The sequence below is a fragment of the Octodon degus genome, unplaced genomic scaffold, assembly GCF_000260255.1.
Source record: "Octodon degus isolate 3935 unplaced genomic scaffold, OctDeg1.0 scaffold00294, whole genome shotgun sequence".
NCBI lineage: Eukaryota > Metazoa > Chordata > Mammalia > Rodentia > Octodontidae > Octodon > Octodon degus.
This window is the reverse complement of record NW_004524870.1, coordinates 1422252-1437139: the sequence shown is the minus strand read 5'-3', so window position 1 is coordinate 1437139 and position 14888 is coordinate 1422252. Positions and strand designations below refer to the sequence as shown.

The 14888-nt window shown below is 36.9% G+C and overlaps 1 pseudogene; it reads right to left on the bottom strand.

Annotated features, from left to right (window-relative positions):
* Positions 1–286: 286 nt before the first annotated feature.
* LOC101567345 lies at positions 287–10229 on the bottom strand (annotated as a pseudogene).
* Positions 10230–14888: the final 4659 nt, after the last annotated feature.

Sequence of the window (14888 nt, the reverse complement as noted above, 5' to 3'; positions counted from 1 at the left end):
AAGAAATTCTGAAAGCAAATGCAGTATTTTTTTTTTCAAATGGACATGCTAATCAATAGGAGATTGAAGGTAATAAATGCTAGTGGAAAAATGAAGCAATAATGTATACTACACACGGTATGGAAGGAAGTTGAGCCATGCCATGAACGAAGTTGGAGACATTCCTTTTCCATAGCAGATTCTGGTCTAAATTGGTCTCTCTGCAGTAATAAATCGCAATTCTGTGGTGGAGTAAAAGATGTGTGTTGGTGTGTGTGTGTGTGTGTGTGTGTGTGTGTGACAGAGAGTGAGACAGAGAGACAGAGAGAGACAGAGACGAGACAGAGATGAGACAGAGACAGACAGAGATGGACAGAGACAGAGAGAGAGATGTGGGGACAGAGAGAGGAAAAGACAGACAAAGAGAAAGGGAGACAGAGACAGAGACAGAGTGAAAGGGAGACATAGAGACAGAGAGAGAGAGACAGAAAGTCATATTAGGAAATCTGTTTAGAAGAATAATATCAATACTTCTTACTTCGCAAAATAATAATAATTTTTGTTTCATTTATAATAATAGTTAATATGATTTCAGGATAAGGAAATTTGAAAATCCAAATCCATCCTAGTCGTGTCCTTGATGGAACTATTAACTTCTTTAAGGACTTATGACATACACATGTAAATTTTTAAATGTAGACATAATCTACACCAAATGGAGAATGTTGTTCACCTTTGATATATACCAACATACCTCAAGACTGTTTCTCTAAGGACAACATGATAATGTAACATCATCAATAACAAGAGTTTCTCAAAATTCTCAATATAGAATTTAACTTTATTTACTTTATGTGCACAGAATATCTCTTTCAAACTTCCAACCTCTGTTCATACTTTTGAGATATCAGCCATAGAAGACAAATTTTCATTTCCCTGGGTGATGGGTGATTTAATCTGTCTTGTTTCTATGTATGTTAGTCTTTTATTTGAAAGTCCATCTTCTGCTCTTTGTTTCAAACAATTATTCCTGAAAGTTTTTCTCATGATTCTTTACTCAGGAAAAAATTAACAATAGTTGGTAAAAGTGATCCATGAAATGTAATATCTTACGCCTATTTAGATTTCTGTCTTTACCTGCCCATTGTTCTTTGTAGAGATAGAGCTCTTTTAGGTCACAGAGTATCATTTAATTCACCTTTTCCCATCCTAAATTTCCTATATAATCTTATAGCATAAAAATATGATATAGCATAGGGATATCATAAGTATTTGACATGAGCAAATTTAAATAGATATAGCTGATAACTAGAATAAATCAAATAAAATGAAAGAAAAATAAAGAGGAAATAAAATACAGAGGAAAGAAAACACAATGGGAAGTAAGAAAGAATAGAAGGGAAAGAAGGAGGAAGGAAAGGAATGGGGAAAAAGAAGGCCAAGTAGGAGGAGTAGCACTTCCAAAATCAATGTGATATATTTGGTAAACTACATTAAGGAACAGTGATAAAAATTGAAAACACTATTGAAACAACTACTTACAGAGACTGGGGAGAAAGCTCAGTAGAATAAGCACTTTCCTGGCAAGAGCAAGGGCCTGAGTTCAATCCCCAGTCCAGAAAAAAAAAAAGAAAGAAAGAAAGAAAGAAAGAAAGAAAGAAAGAAAGAAAGAAAGAAAGAAAAAAGAAATGACTATTTACAATCTCAAAAAATTGGCACAGGAGGGTAAGAATCACGAAAGGAAGTTTCTTGAAACTCCATTGGAAGAATCAAGCCTGTGGAAATTTTCCAGGATTATTCCATCTTTCTATCTAATTATAAAAAATCCAAGTTCTCAGAATGAAGAGGTGGATCTTGATGCATGACAGAATTGTTACTCTGTTGAAGGAGGTTCACTTTCTTTGGAGAAAGGTGTTGAAAAAGAAATAGTACCATTGTTATCAAATAAGTATAAATGACATTAATATATACAAAATGCCAAAAGAAGAAACACAATTTGTATTATCTATACAATCCATTTGGGCATCATAAAGAAAGGATGGGTAGGTAGGGATCACAAGATGACTGAGTCTCAAAGAAAATATGTCATGTGAAAGATGCTGCACACAAAAAACCACATAAAGAATGTTACATTTATATGAACTATCATTTAAGACATAAGTTAACTGGCCCCTCACTGTTTCCTTTTCATCATGTTACCTAAATGGTGCCTATATGGTTTTCCTGATGGAAATTATTACTATAATGTTATCGGAAGGGGTAGGGACCAGAAGTGTTTTCCAAGTTCTTGTTTGTCTGGGTCAGTGAATTGGTCAGGACAATTCATGCATGTGAAAGATTAACATTATTTTAGGGTAGTAATAAGCAAAGAAAAGAAAAACAGAAAAAATACAAGTCTACTGCGTTTGTAAGTATTCAGAGTAAAAAGCTTGCTTTGAGGGCAAAATATGTCCTACACGTAGAATGGACCTCTGCAAGAGCTGGTGGGCAGTGGTTCAAAGTCAGTTGCTGCCATCTCATTTGTTTTTGCTGATATGTGATCTAGATGGTTCCACTTTATCCTCTGCTAGATTTTTGCCCTTGATCTTGCACCAGGTTTTTTTAATTTTTATTTATTTATTTTTTTTTTCAGAATGGGAGATTGAACTCAGACCCTTGTGCTTGCCAGGCAAGCACTTACTCTACTGAGCCACCTCCCTATCTCCACACCAGATTTGATGAGTTGTCACATCAAAAGGTTGGTACCAGGTGCAGGGCTGTGATACATGCCCTGTCAAGCTTGAGTGGTACTCTTCTACTACTAGAACCTCTGTGGCTCATTAGTCATGCTGTTCCATGGCAATTAAGTTTCCTCTGTTTGTAGGTGGCACCCAACCAACTGCAGCCATGGTGTCAAGCCCTAGCTTCCTATTCTTGTACAGTAACATATCATTGTACAGAAATTCAGCAAAAGTATCTGTGAAAAAAATTGCCTATATGGAATTTACAATACAGAGAAATTGAATTTATTGTTATGTGTTAATCAAATGTTACCATTTTTATTTTTTTTATTTTTTTATTTTTTATTTTTTTTTTTGGCGGAACCAGGGATTGAACTCAGGCCTTTGTGCTTGCCAGGGAAGTGCTTATTCCACTGAGCCATCTCCCCGGCCCCTTAATGTTACCATTTTTAATGAAAGCAGAGCTAAATGATGTTTAAATATATGTACATACCTTTATATTTTTTATTTTTTAAATGTATTTAGTACAGGGTCTACAGGGTCTCACTACACAGATTGAACTTATAGTGATCCTCCTGTTTTGGGCCTCACACGCACTGGGATTATAGGTGTGAGCCACAACACTCAGTCAGTCACTGTCTCAGCACACTGCGGAGTGGGGCAAGCACAGCACACTGGGGATCGAATCCTGTTCCATGCATCTGCTTAAATAGACACTTTAATCCATTGAGCTATCTGGCAGGCCCTATGTACCTACCTTTTTATGTCCATAATTAAATATTTTTGTTCTCTCATGTTTCAAAAAATAATTAATTTATTTATTTTTGTGGTACTGGTTGTAGAACTCTGGACCTTACACTTGCTAGGCAAGCACTATGTCACTGAGCTATATCCCTGGCCCTGAATGTTTTTAAGAGAACAAAAAATAGTTTTAAAAAATTAGAAATGATTCAGAATTTCACTAAACAGAATGACAAGAATGTATCTCCAGTGGATAAAATAGTCTGAGCTATCCCGCTACAAAGAGTAGGTGGACAGGTGAGGTGTGGACTACCAAGTGGTAGAACTAAATTAAATTATACACAAAAGCTAATAAATTATATTATATGCACATTGAAATAAAGTTTAGAAGCATTTCATGGTCCAAGATTTTAATTGAAATAAATGAAAGGAGTTTATATTTCTGTCAAACCTAAATTCCACATTCAAGCAAGCCAGCAATTTTCATTTCTGGGACTCTAGATGAGTCGGGGATCTCTATTTCACCACTGACCTTGATCTACAGAGCCCTATCAACAACCAAAGAAAACTATCCTTTTCCTAATAATTTTATTTTCTGTTTGCAAACATACTTTAGTTACAGTCTACCAGTCTGAGATTATGAGTAGAAAAGTTGTATAGACAAATATATGAGACAGACACAGATAGAGAAACTGGTGGGAAAAGAAAGGAGAGGAGAAGGGAGAAATTTTATTTTTAGGCTGCACGCATAGTGCAATTTCTCCTCTTGATTTCAAATCACTTAATGCTTATTAATGTGCTGCTTTGAAAGGACCCTCTGAAAATAATACTAAATAATATATTGTATTTTTAATAAGTCATTTGCATTCAAGCTTTCCAACAGGGAAGTTATGCTTTTGTGTTTTGCAAATATTCAAAGATATAAATTTGTATGTCTGGGCTCTGAATAATAGGTAATTTGATATAAATTTCATGGCCCTTAAATGTCTTTATGTATGTCTTCTACTTCAGAAATTAGCTCTCCTGGGGTTGGAAAGCAATATGAAAATAATTTAAATTTTCTAAGATTAGCAACTTGATTTGTAATTTTAAAACATGTCCTAAAATATTCTCTAACTCTAATATCAGTCTACTCTGCATTTTATTTGCATAACAATACTGCAGTCATGATGATTTAAAGAAAGCTTTTTTGTTTAATGTGTTTGAGTGCGTCAAATTCTTTCATTTGTCCATCTAAAGCACACCGATTTACAGAGTGGAAAACAGATCTATTTGTAGATTCATAGCCTTCTTTTCTAATTCAAGTCAGAAGGATAATTTAGGCCTTACTTGACACCTTTTATGTTATCTAAATATGACTAAACATTAAATGTTGGAATTAAAGTTAATTTGGGGATGTTTTTGAGATGTAATTCAAAAGTCTGACATCAGATACATGGTCCACCTTAGTGTAATAGATCTCAAACTGGCCTTTCTCTGGCTTGCTCCCTCATCTCAATGGACAGACTAAGAAAAGAGAGAAGAGTAAAGTACTTATAGTAGGAGATTTCAAGACCAAGAAATCCCGGGCCTGTGGTGCTGGCTCGGCCCCCAGGGTATGCTGAGAGGGCAATCCAGACTGGGTGTAGTGGTGCGTGCCTCTAATCCCAGCTCTTGGGAGGCTGTAAACAGGCTGATCACTATGAGTCTGATCTAGTACTGAGACCCTGAACACCCTATAGACCCTTCCCTAAGAATACAAAAAAAAAAAAAAAAAAAAAAAAAAAAAAAAAAAAGCCTGTGAATTCACCATCAAAGTTCACAATACCTTTATAAAATAAGTAACAAAGGTGAAAAATGATAGAAGTGAAATAGTTAAGTATTTCTTAGCCTTTCTTATTCTTGTATGCCAACTCTTTTCCTTTTATAATTCTGGAGAAATAAATCTAGCACAAGTTCCTTTGGTTAGATGTTTTTTCAGATACACTGGCCCATCTGAGTAACTACTCAGGTCACTTTGGGGTCCTATTGAGATTAATTTCTTATTTGAAATGATTATTTACTGAAATGCTGACTATATAAGAGATGTAGAATATACAGTCCATTATTCTTTTGGCTTCTTAGTTTTGTTTTATGTCAGATTTGTTTGCCCTAAGTTATAGTGCAACAGAAATGCCCTTCCCATAGCCAGTATATTTCAGTTGTTTAGTTGCCCAGGTAATAGTTCCTGTTCCAGTTCCAGTTGCTTCTGTCTCTTAAAAGCAGCTGGTCACTATGATGCACACTGCATAAACCAGTCTCCAACTGACAAGCTAATTTGTCTCTGTACTTCCTGCTTGCTTAGCCCTAGACCAACAGAGATCGGGGCCCGATATTCTTTTTTTTTTTTTTTTTTTTTTTTTTTGTGGAATCTGGAATTGAACTTATGGTCCTGCACTTGCCAGGCAGGTGCTTACTCTACAGAGCTATCTCCCCAGGGCCCAGTGTTCTGAGAATGATCCTGATCAGTGCTCATTTATGGAAATAAATATGCCTCCAAATCCTAGGTGTTGCTTTGGTATTTCTGCTTACAGTTGTAATAGAAGAGTTGCGTCACCACATACACAGTACTTGATCTCTTTTTTGCACATTGTCCTAGGGTTGCCTCATTCAGTCTTCTGATTTCAACATCTATCTGTTTGTTTGTGGCTTCTAATATATGTGCTTAACTTTCTTCAAAATTTCTAAGGTTTATAGAAAGATTTAAATTAAAAAGTACTGGATATTTTTAGCAGGATAACCAAAAGGTTTGTTAACATTGACACAATCAAAAGTGAATCCATTTTCTCTTCTACCAAAAATAGATAAATAAAACGTCCTAATCTGGTCCTTTTTACCTAAGGACATATCGGCACACACATTATTACTCTTGTTTCTCACAAGTCTCCAGAAGCAGTAGCATTATTCAGTTTTTTTTCTTTCTCTCACTTTCAATAATGAGGCAATTTCTTCTATTACTTCTACTTCATTGTTATTCCTCTTATGATTCGGTAATCACCTTTACTTTTTGGAGATTTTTTTCCCTCACTTGATTTTTCCTATATAGTGGTCCCTTTGCTATTGTGTAGATTATGTTCCAGACACCCCCGTGATCAGTGAAAAATCAGCAAAGTAGTGATATCATACTTAATTTAGCATTTATATATATTTTAAGGCTTTATAAACCCTTCTCACATCTTTTAAATCTTCACCACACTTTTAAAGACACTTCATATTCTTAATCATTGTCTAAACTCATAAATCTACATAATTTCTTGTCTATCATGCTTACACTGTACGGTACTGCAAAATCGCACAATACATTGAAAAATAATTCATGATAAATAATTTGGATTAATATATTTTGAAAACCTGCCAAAGGATGAGTCCGCAAAAGTTGAACCATGAAATAGGGAGTGAGTACTGTAATTCTATCTATCTATCTATCTATCTATCTATCTATCTATCTATCTATCTATCAACTATCTATCTATCTATCTCCATCTGCATATACATTTTTTCTAAGAATATTTTCTTTTTTAAAGGGTAAATATCTTTATTCAAATAATTCTTTTACACAGAAAGTGCATCTGTAATATGTGATAAGGTAACACAACATTAATGATTAGCTCTCAAATATTAAGTACTCTATTAATATATAGCACAATTTTGATGTTTGTATGTGTTTATCAGTCTACGTAATTGCCAAAAGTAGTTAAGGGTGGCTTTATCCCTCAAGCTCTCATTATTCAAAAAATTTTAAGCTCTTTTTACTTTTAGAATGTAAAATCAGAATTTTTACTATGGTGTTGGACTTTATAGCACCATAATTTCAGAGGTCATTTCCTTCTTATATTTATATACCATCTGAAAATCTGGTAACTACCCTATTAAGCAAAATGCTTTCAAACAATATGTAGATATTATATTACACTGTTCTTTTAAAGCCCAATAATACAAGGCATCCATGTGATTAAATTTTTTTAGACTATGATAAAGATTTTAATGTTTTCTCATTGAAATTTCCAATAAGGTGCTGGGGAGATGGCTCAGTAGAATAAACACTTTCCTGGCAAGCACAAGGGCCTGAGTTCAATCCCCAGTTCTGCCAAAAAAGAAAAAGAAATTTCCAATAAGTATTTTGTTACCCACCACCTCACCCACAACACCCTGAAGGTATGAGTTACTCAAGTGTTCTCCAAAGGCTTTAACCAAACCTACCTTCTGTAGAGACTCCTCCCAGACCTATGCTGTGCTGTGGCAGGAGACTCAAGTCCAAGAAATGAGTATTTCAGGTGGGATTTGCTGTGTGGTTCAAGTGCATGACATTATTGCATGGAAAGTCCCTGCAAGGATAGTGGGCTGCCTGGCTTGGAAAACTGAATGAATTATAAACTGCTCAGTGCTGCTAAAACTGAGGGAGCCTCTATGGCAACACTGTAAAGGTACTATTGAGAGAATTGGCATTTGAAGGTGAAGCAACATGCAGGAATCCAGGGCCTGAGCCTTTGGAAGTTGTAGTGTGTGAAGAGGAGTTCTGAAGAGATGTGGGCAAAAAGGAAGGTTGGTCTTGAACAGACAGTTCCTTTTTGATAAGGTCTGCTAAGACTTTTCTAGTAATATCAGAGGGATCAAAACCCAAGTCATCTTCTGGTTGTTTAGAAGAACCAAAGCCAAGCACAGCTTTCCAGTCTGTAGAGGATGACACTGGGATAGTCTCTGAGGTGAAGAGGCTCTGCAGTTCTGGTGCTGTAAGCCAGTCACTGGATGTCGATGGGGAGATGACCAAAGGAGGAAGCCTGCGTGGAATAGGGTTGGGATGGTGAAAATTGTCTGAGAATGATGACTGTGACTGTGTGACTGCCACTTCAAAAGGGGACCACACACTGTGGTTGGATGAACTGAACGAGATGACTGGATTTTGATAAACCAGGTGGTGGTGAAGATGGATCACTGCTAGATATCTGCTGGGACTTGTCATCATTCCCTATACTGCGAGGATCTGAAGGTTTGTCAATGGGGCTGTGTAACGGTATCACTTTATTCTTATTCTTGTCAACTGAACCCGTAGAAAGCTGAAGAAAATTGGGATTTAATTTATACAATTCCTGAAGTAACTTATGTTCATATTCTTGGTGTTTACCCACCTGAATTTCCTCTTTTGTGAGGCACTCAAGTTTTGAACACTTCACATTCTTTAAGAAGTAACTGCAGTATTTCGTTGTACCTAGAGATGGCTTCAGTGTTCTGCCATCTACAACCACATTGTTGACACCCTGGATGGCTCTGAGGGCATCTTCTGAACGACTGTAGGTGACAGAAGCACTGGCATTTGGACCCCATGAGCCTGCATATAATGTGCTATTATTCATCAATAATTGTTATTCATCAATCAAAATATTATCAAATTATTATTCATCATCAAAATATTATTCATCAATCAACTTTATTTTACCAAGCTTCAAAAAATATTGTCATTGTTTTAAAACCTCTGGGTCGGGGCTGGGGAGTTAGCTCAGTAGAATAAGCACTTGCTTGGCAAGCACAAGGGCTTGAGTTCAATCCTCGGTTCCACAAAAAATAAATTAATAATCATAATAAATAAATAAATAAATAAATAAATAAATAAAACCTCTCGGTCTGCTAGATGCTGAGACACACCTACAGAAAAGATGAGGGTTTCTTTTAATTGAAATATAGTTTTCTTTTTTAAATTAATTTTATTGAGAAACAAATACTAATGAGAGTTTCAAAACAGGATAGTAAGACAATTACAATAATTAATACATCACATATTGTTTTCTTTGTAGTATTTATTCATAGTACAAGATGCAGACATGATATCCTGTCCATACACTATTAATACAAATATTACTTCTCATTAAATTAAGAGAAAATAGCTGTATATCAAACCTAACTCTTTTGAATATACAAATACAAAATAGTCCTTCATTTATATCCCCCTTTTTTGTTTAGTTTTGTCAGAGATGGGTATTCCATTGCCATTTAAATATTGTGCATGCATGAATTCAGAAAAGTATTCCAATATAGTCCAGTAGTCATAGTGGGTTATCCATAGGACTGTGAAGACCTCAAAAGTCATCTCTGAAATTGCTGGGCACCAGACCTTGTTCCCTGTTCTAGCTGTGCTTTCTACCACACTCTTTGTTTTTTTCCCCATAATTTTATTGAGAAACAAATAGCAATGAAACAGTTTCAAATCAAATTGGTAGGACAGTTTCAATAATTAACACAATGCATACTGTCTTCCTAGTGGTTATTTGTTGTACAAGATGCAGACATGATATCCTATTTACGAGTTGTTTTTTGTTTTGTTTTGTTTTGTTTTGTTTTTTCAGAACTGGGGATTGAACTCAGACCCTTGCACTTGCCAGGGAAGTGCTTATTCTATTGAGCCATCTCCCCGGCCCCCTACGAGGGTTTTTTTTTTTTTTTTTTTTTTTTTTTTTTGTACAACACAAACATTTGCCCAATGTTTGCAAGTTTCTGATATTTTCTGTTTTCTCTCATTCTGTTTCTGTCTTAATTATTTTTCTCATTTTTAATCCTTTGCAGCTCTTCCTGGGAAAGTGGTTTATACTGGGTCTTCTGGATATGGCTTTCTATATGCAGGACAAAGCCCATTTTGATCAGTGCAAATGCGATACCAACAAAATTGGCATATCTGGTAGCCACAGGTGCAGGGGAAAAGTTGATATTATCTATCTCCAAGGCCTCCATGCAAAAAGGGCATTCCACAGGGTCTTGTCTCGCATCAGGACTGTGAAACATCATCACATTATCTTTTATTTGTTTATTTTTAATATTTTAGGGAACTGTCTACAGGGTGTTCAAGGCCTCACTAATAGATCGGAATCACAGTGATCCACCTATTTACAGCCTCCTAAGGGCTGGGATTACACGTGCATGCCACCATTCCCAGTCTCAGTGGCCGTCTCAGTGCACCCCGGGGGGCGAAGCTGGCAGGGCAGGACTGAGGATCGAATCCCTGGCCCCTATGCCTGCTTGCAGCCACTTTAATCCTCTGAGCTATTTGGCCAGTCCTGTTCATGTTATTAAACTGTAGCAAAAAAAGTTTATAATAATTTCAGGGAAAAAGAAGTTCAGCACTGAGAGCTAAAATGTAGAACTTTGTAGACCTGCCTGCTGTGTCTCGATTTTCCCTCAGTCGCTTCCGCGTGCTGCCACGTCCTCACAAGAGACCAATAAATGAGTGTCGAGAACAAAGCTCTTCAAAACCAGACCTGATCGCTTCAGCGCGTCTGACCTTTATGGCTGAGAGAGCCTTTCAGCTCTCAGTACCTTCCACAGCCAGACGGGCCACCATCTTACATTAGGGTATGAGCTCAAAGAATATTTTCTATCATACCAGTGACTTACACGACTTTTTCATGCAAATAATAGGCTCTTCCCGGGGTTATGGCTGGTGTACTTATTAGTATTAGCACACAAACAGATTTAATGCAAAAATATGCAAATATACAAGAATTTATAAGATTGGCTCACAATGACTGCCCATAGTCAGATGTGGGAGGATACAAAGGTGTTGTCCGGTTGCCAGAGATCTGAAGTCTCCTGTCCCAAGCCTGGCACTCACCGCAGTGTCCCACCCAGGTTTGTATCAGGAGGCTAAAGGTTCTGAGATGGAAGACCGAAGGATTTGTGGTGGACAGCTGAAGGCCCTGTACTGAAAGCCAAGAGATGCAACCAAAGCGAAGGTGAAGAGGAGCTCCTCCAAAGAAACAGAAGTGAGACTTCCTTGTTTCCCTTTTATTCAATTCAAGCAGCAAACCTGTGGGTTGGTGCCATTCACAGCCAGGATGGGTCTTTCAACAGTCCCTTCAGTCACTTGTATACCAACGCTGATCTGATTAGTGGGTCCGTTCTACTGCACCAAGACAGTTAACTCTCACAGCTTGCACTGTATCTAGGTGTTGGTCTAAAGCCTCCTGTTGAAATAGCAGAGGAGCTCCCAAGGTGGCTGCATGAGGGTGTGTGAACGTGGATTAAAGATGTGGCATTGGGAGTGGGTGTGGATAACGAAAACCCCACCTGGGTGTGGGTGACACCATCAATAGGCTTGTAGTCTGCATGGAAGATAAAGGGAGCCAGGGAGGCAGCCCGCTGTGGCAGCTTGTGTCTTTCTGTGTGCCACATTATGGGCTGCTTCCCCTCTGCAATGCTGCTCTGCTCTGCCACCCTGCCTTCCAACCTACTAACTATGCCCTGAAACCTTCACAAACTCTGAGATGAAATGAACCTTTGCTCCTTTAACTGAGCATGTCAGGAACTTAGTCTAAGCAATGAGAAGAGTAACTAAGGCACTTGGAGATATGATATTCTCTCTTGCTACTGTTTAGAAACTACCTTCGTCTATTACGACTATGAGAAAAGTGGACACTTATAAACCAGAGTGGTGTCAGCTCCTTTTGATTTGCATCTGTTCATGCTGATGCACTGCTTGAAGCCTTTTAATCTTCTCTAGCACATACCACATTAATTTTCCTCTTCATAACACAAAGTGTTTTATAAGATTGGATTTTTGTAGGGACATCTCCACATCTCAGGTTTGCGGAAGCTCTCCCATACTCCAAGATTCTTTAAGTTAACTGTGAAGAACTACATATAGGGTTGCACATTTCTAGCCACTGTGCTTCCAAATTCAAAAATCTTTCTTATGTTACCTCTTCAATTACTCTTTTACTTGGACACAAATTTTTCATTTCTGTGGTAGAGTTCACCATAATCTTTTTGTAATAATTTCTTTTTGGTGTCTGCATTGATGTACCTTATAACTGTATTTATGCCTTTGTCTTTTTTTTTATATTGACCGAAAACTTCCAGTTCTGTCCCCCTCATTCCCTTCTCCAGCTTGAAGTACCCACACCTTTAGTAAATCCATGCCCCTGAGATGAACCAACCAGTCAACTTTCCCCTTCTGGGACTGAACATCTGATATCTCAACTTAAAGAGGAAAGGTTATTTGGCTTGTTTTTCAGAGAGTACAATCCATGGTTGTCTTGAATCCAGAAATTTCATGGTGACTATGGTGGGTATATGACATCTGAGAAACAGGGAAAAATAAAAGAACTGGTGAGGAAGGGACCGGGGCCACACACAGTCCCCACACTCTGATCTACTTAATCTACTCTCTTTGTGCCTTCTAGCAACGCACTCAACTGCTCACTCATTCAGTCATAGACTCAACAATACACTGACTTGCAGCACTGATGCTTCAAGTTCAGTCACCTCCCCAGGAATCTCTTACTCCTGGCAAGGGACATTAACTGGTAAATAAGAAATCATCTTAGATTCCACACATGAGTGGTACCATGGGATATCTGTCTCCCTATGATTTGTTTATTTCACTTATTATTATCTCTCTCACAAGTTCATCCATTTTTTTCATAAATGACAAAGTAACATTTGTTTTAAGTTCTAAATAGTATCCCATGGTACACACAAAACTTGTGTTCTATATCCATTTATCTGTTAATGTTGCTTAGGGCTGTCTATGTTGTTTAGTCTAAGAGTGCTGCAATTAGCCTGACAACGAGGATCTGTCTTCCACACACTAAGACTACTTCCCTTACACATAGACCATGTTATATCAGTGGATCACATGGTATTCATATATATTTTTTTTTCTTAATTTATTTTTTTTTCTGAACTGGGGATTGAACTCAGACCCTTGCACTTGCCAAGGAAGTGCATATTCCACTGAGCCATCTCCCCAGTCCCTATATTTTAAATTATTTTGAATAGATTTTATAATGCTTCCCATAATGATTGCTCTGATTTACATTTCTAACCTTAGTGTATTTATGTGCCCTTTTCTTTCTTCTTTCCTTTTCTCTTATTCTTTCTTTCCTCCTTTCCTGTGATATTGGGGACTGAACTCAAGGCCTTTTTGACATTTCTTTATTTTGAGACAAGATCTTGCTAAGTCATCAAGTTTCTGAACTGAGATCCAATTTGTGATTCTCTCGCTCTCACTCTCGCTCTGTGTGTGTGTGTGTGTGTGTGTGTGTGTGTGTGTGTGTCCTAGCATTACAAGTATACACAGATAAAGTGTTCTCTTCTTTTGACTTTCGGACTGAAGTCAGTCTGAGAAGGTATGATAGCACATGATTTTGAGTTATATGACTAACATTGTTGAACACGTTGTAACAGTCATGAGTCACAGATGAAATTAAACAAGAAATTGAACAATATCTACAATTCAATTAAAATTCAAATACAACTTATCAGAATTTATGGGATGCGACAAAAGCAGTTCTTAGAGGGAAATTAATAGCTATGAACTCACACATTAGGAAAACAGATCGGGAACAAATAAACACCCTAATGCTGCACCTCCAACATCTAGAAAAGGAAGAGCAAACCAAACTCACACCCCAAAGACTGGAAGAAGTCATAACGAATAGAGCAGAAATTAATTCAATCGAGACAAAGAAAACAGTTCAAAGAATTAACTAATCGAAAAGCTGGTTCTTTGAAAGATTAAATGTAATGTAACAGTCACCTATTGTGAATGTTATTTGAAGAAATATCTATTGAGGGTCAAACAAGTCAGTCAACAAACCAAAGACTCTGAGAAGCTGCGGCTGAGGACCTCCCTGGAAACCCCCCTCTGTCTTTTTCCATGTGATCTCTATGGGTTAGGTGTTATTTTTCAAAACTAGACAGTTGAGATATAAAGTTGTTTACTTAACATTGTTCATCTCCTTAAATGTAGGCATTTATTATGATAAGCTATATTTTTTGCACTGTTTATTTGTGGAATCTCAAAGTTTTGAGGTTCTGGGGTTTTGTCTTTGTGATTTGTTCTCATGTTTTAGCAGTACTGTGGTGGAGGTCACCCCACCCCCACCCCTGCACACTGAGCTACATCTGAAGCAATTTTTCTTTTTTTTAATTTTTTTTATTTTGAGAGAAGGGCTCACTAAGTTTAGCAATTTAAGTTGCTCAGTTCAGGCTGGGCTCAATTTTAAGATCTTCCTGGCTTAGCTCCCAAAGTGTTGGGATCATGGGTTTGTACCACCTGCCTGGCTGGCTTTTTGTTTTGTCTTCCTGGAGATATTTTTTAAATTACCCTTTGCCCAGTTCTTTCATACAAAGACAGCATGACTATAGATTATCATTATTATTCAGATTTAGGTAGAATCTTCTGTTTTTATATTACTTTACAGAGATGTATAGATGCATTTTACAATGACCATATCTCAAAAGTAGCTGTGATTTTTAAATTGAAAATATATGATACAAAATAACATACTGGTTAAAGAATCCTATAAAGTGAATTTTTTTTAAATTTTACAATCTGTAACAGAAACAGAAAAATATTTAAATATTTAAAAAATTGCTTGTACATTTTGTTGCTGTGGGTGCTGAATGCAATTCATTTATGACGAACTAGATTAAGAGCTA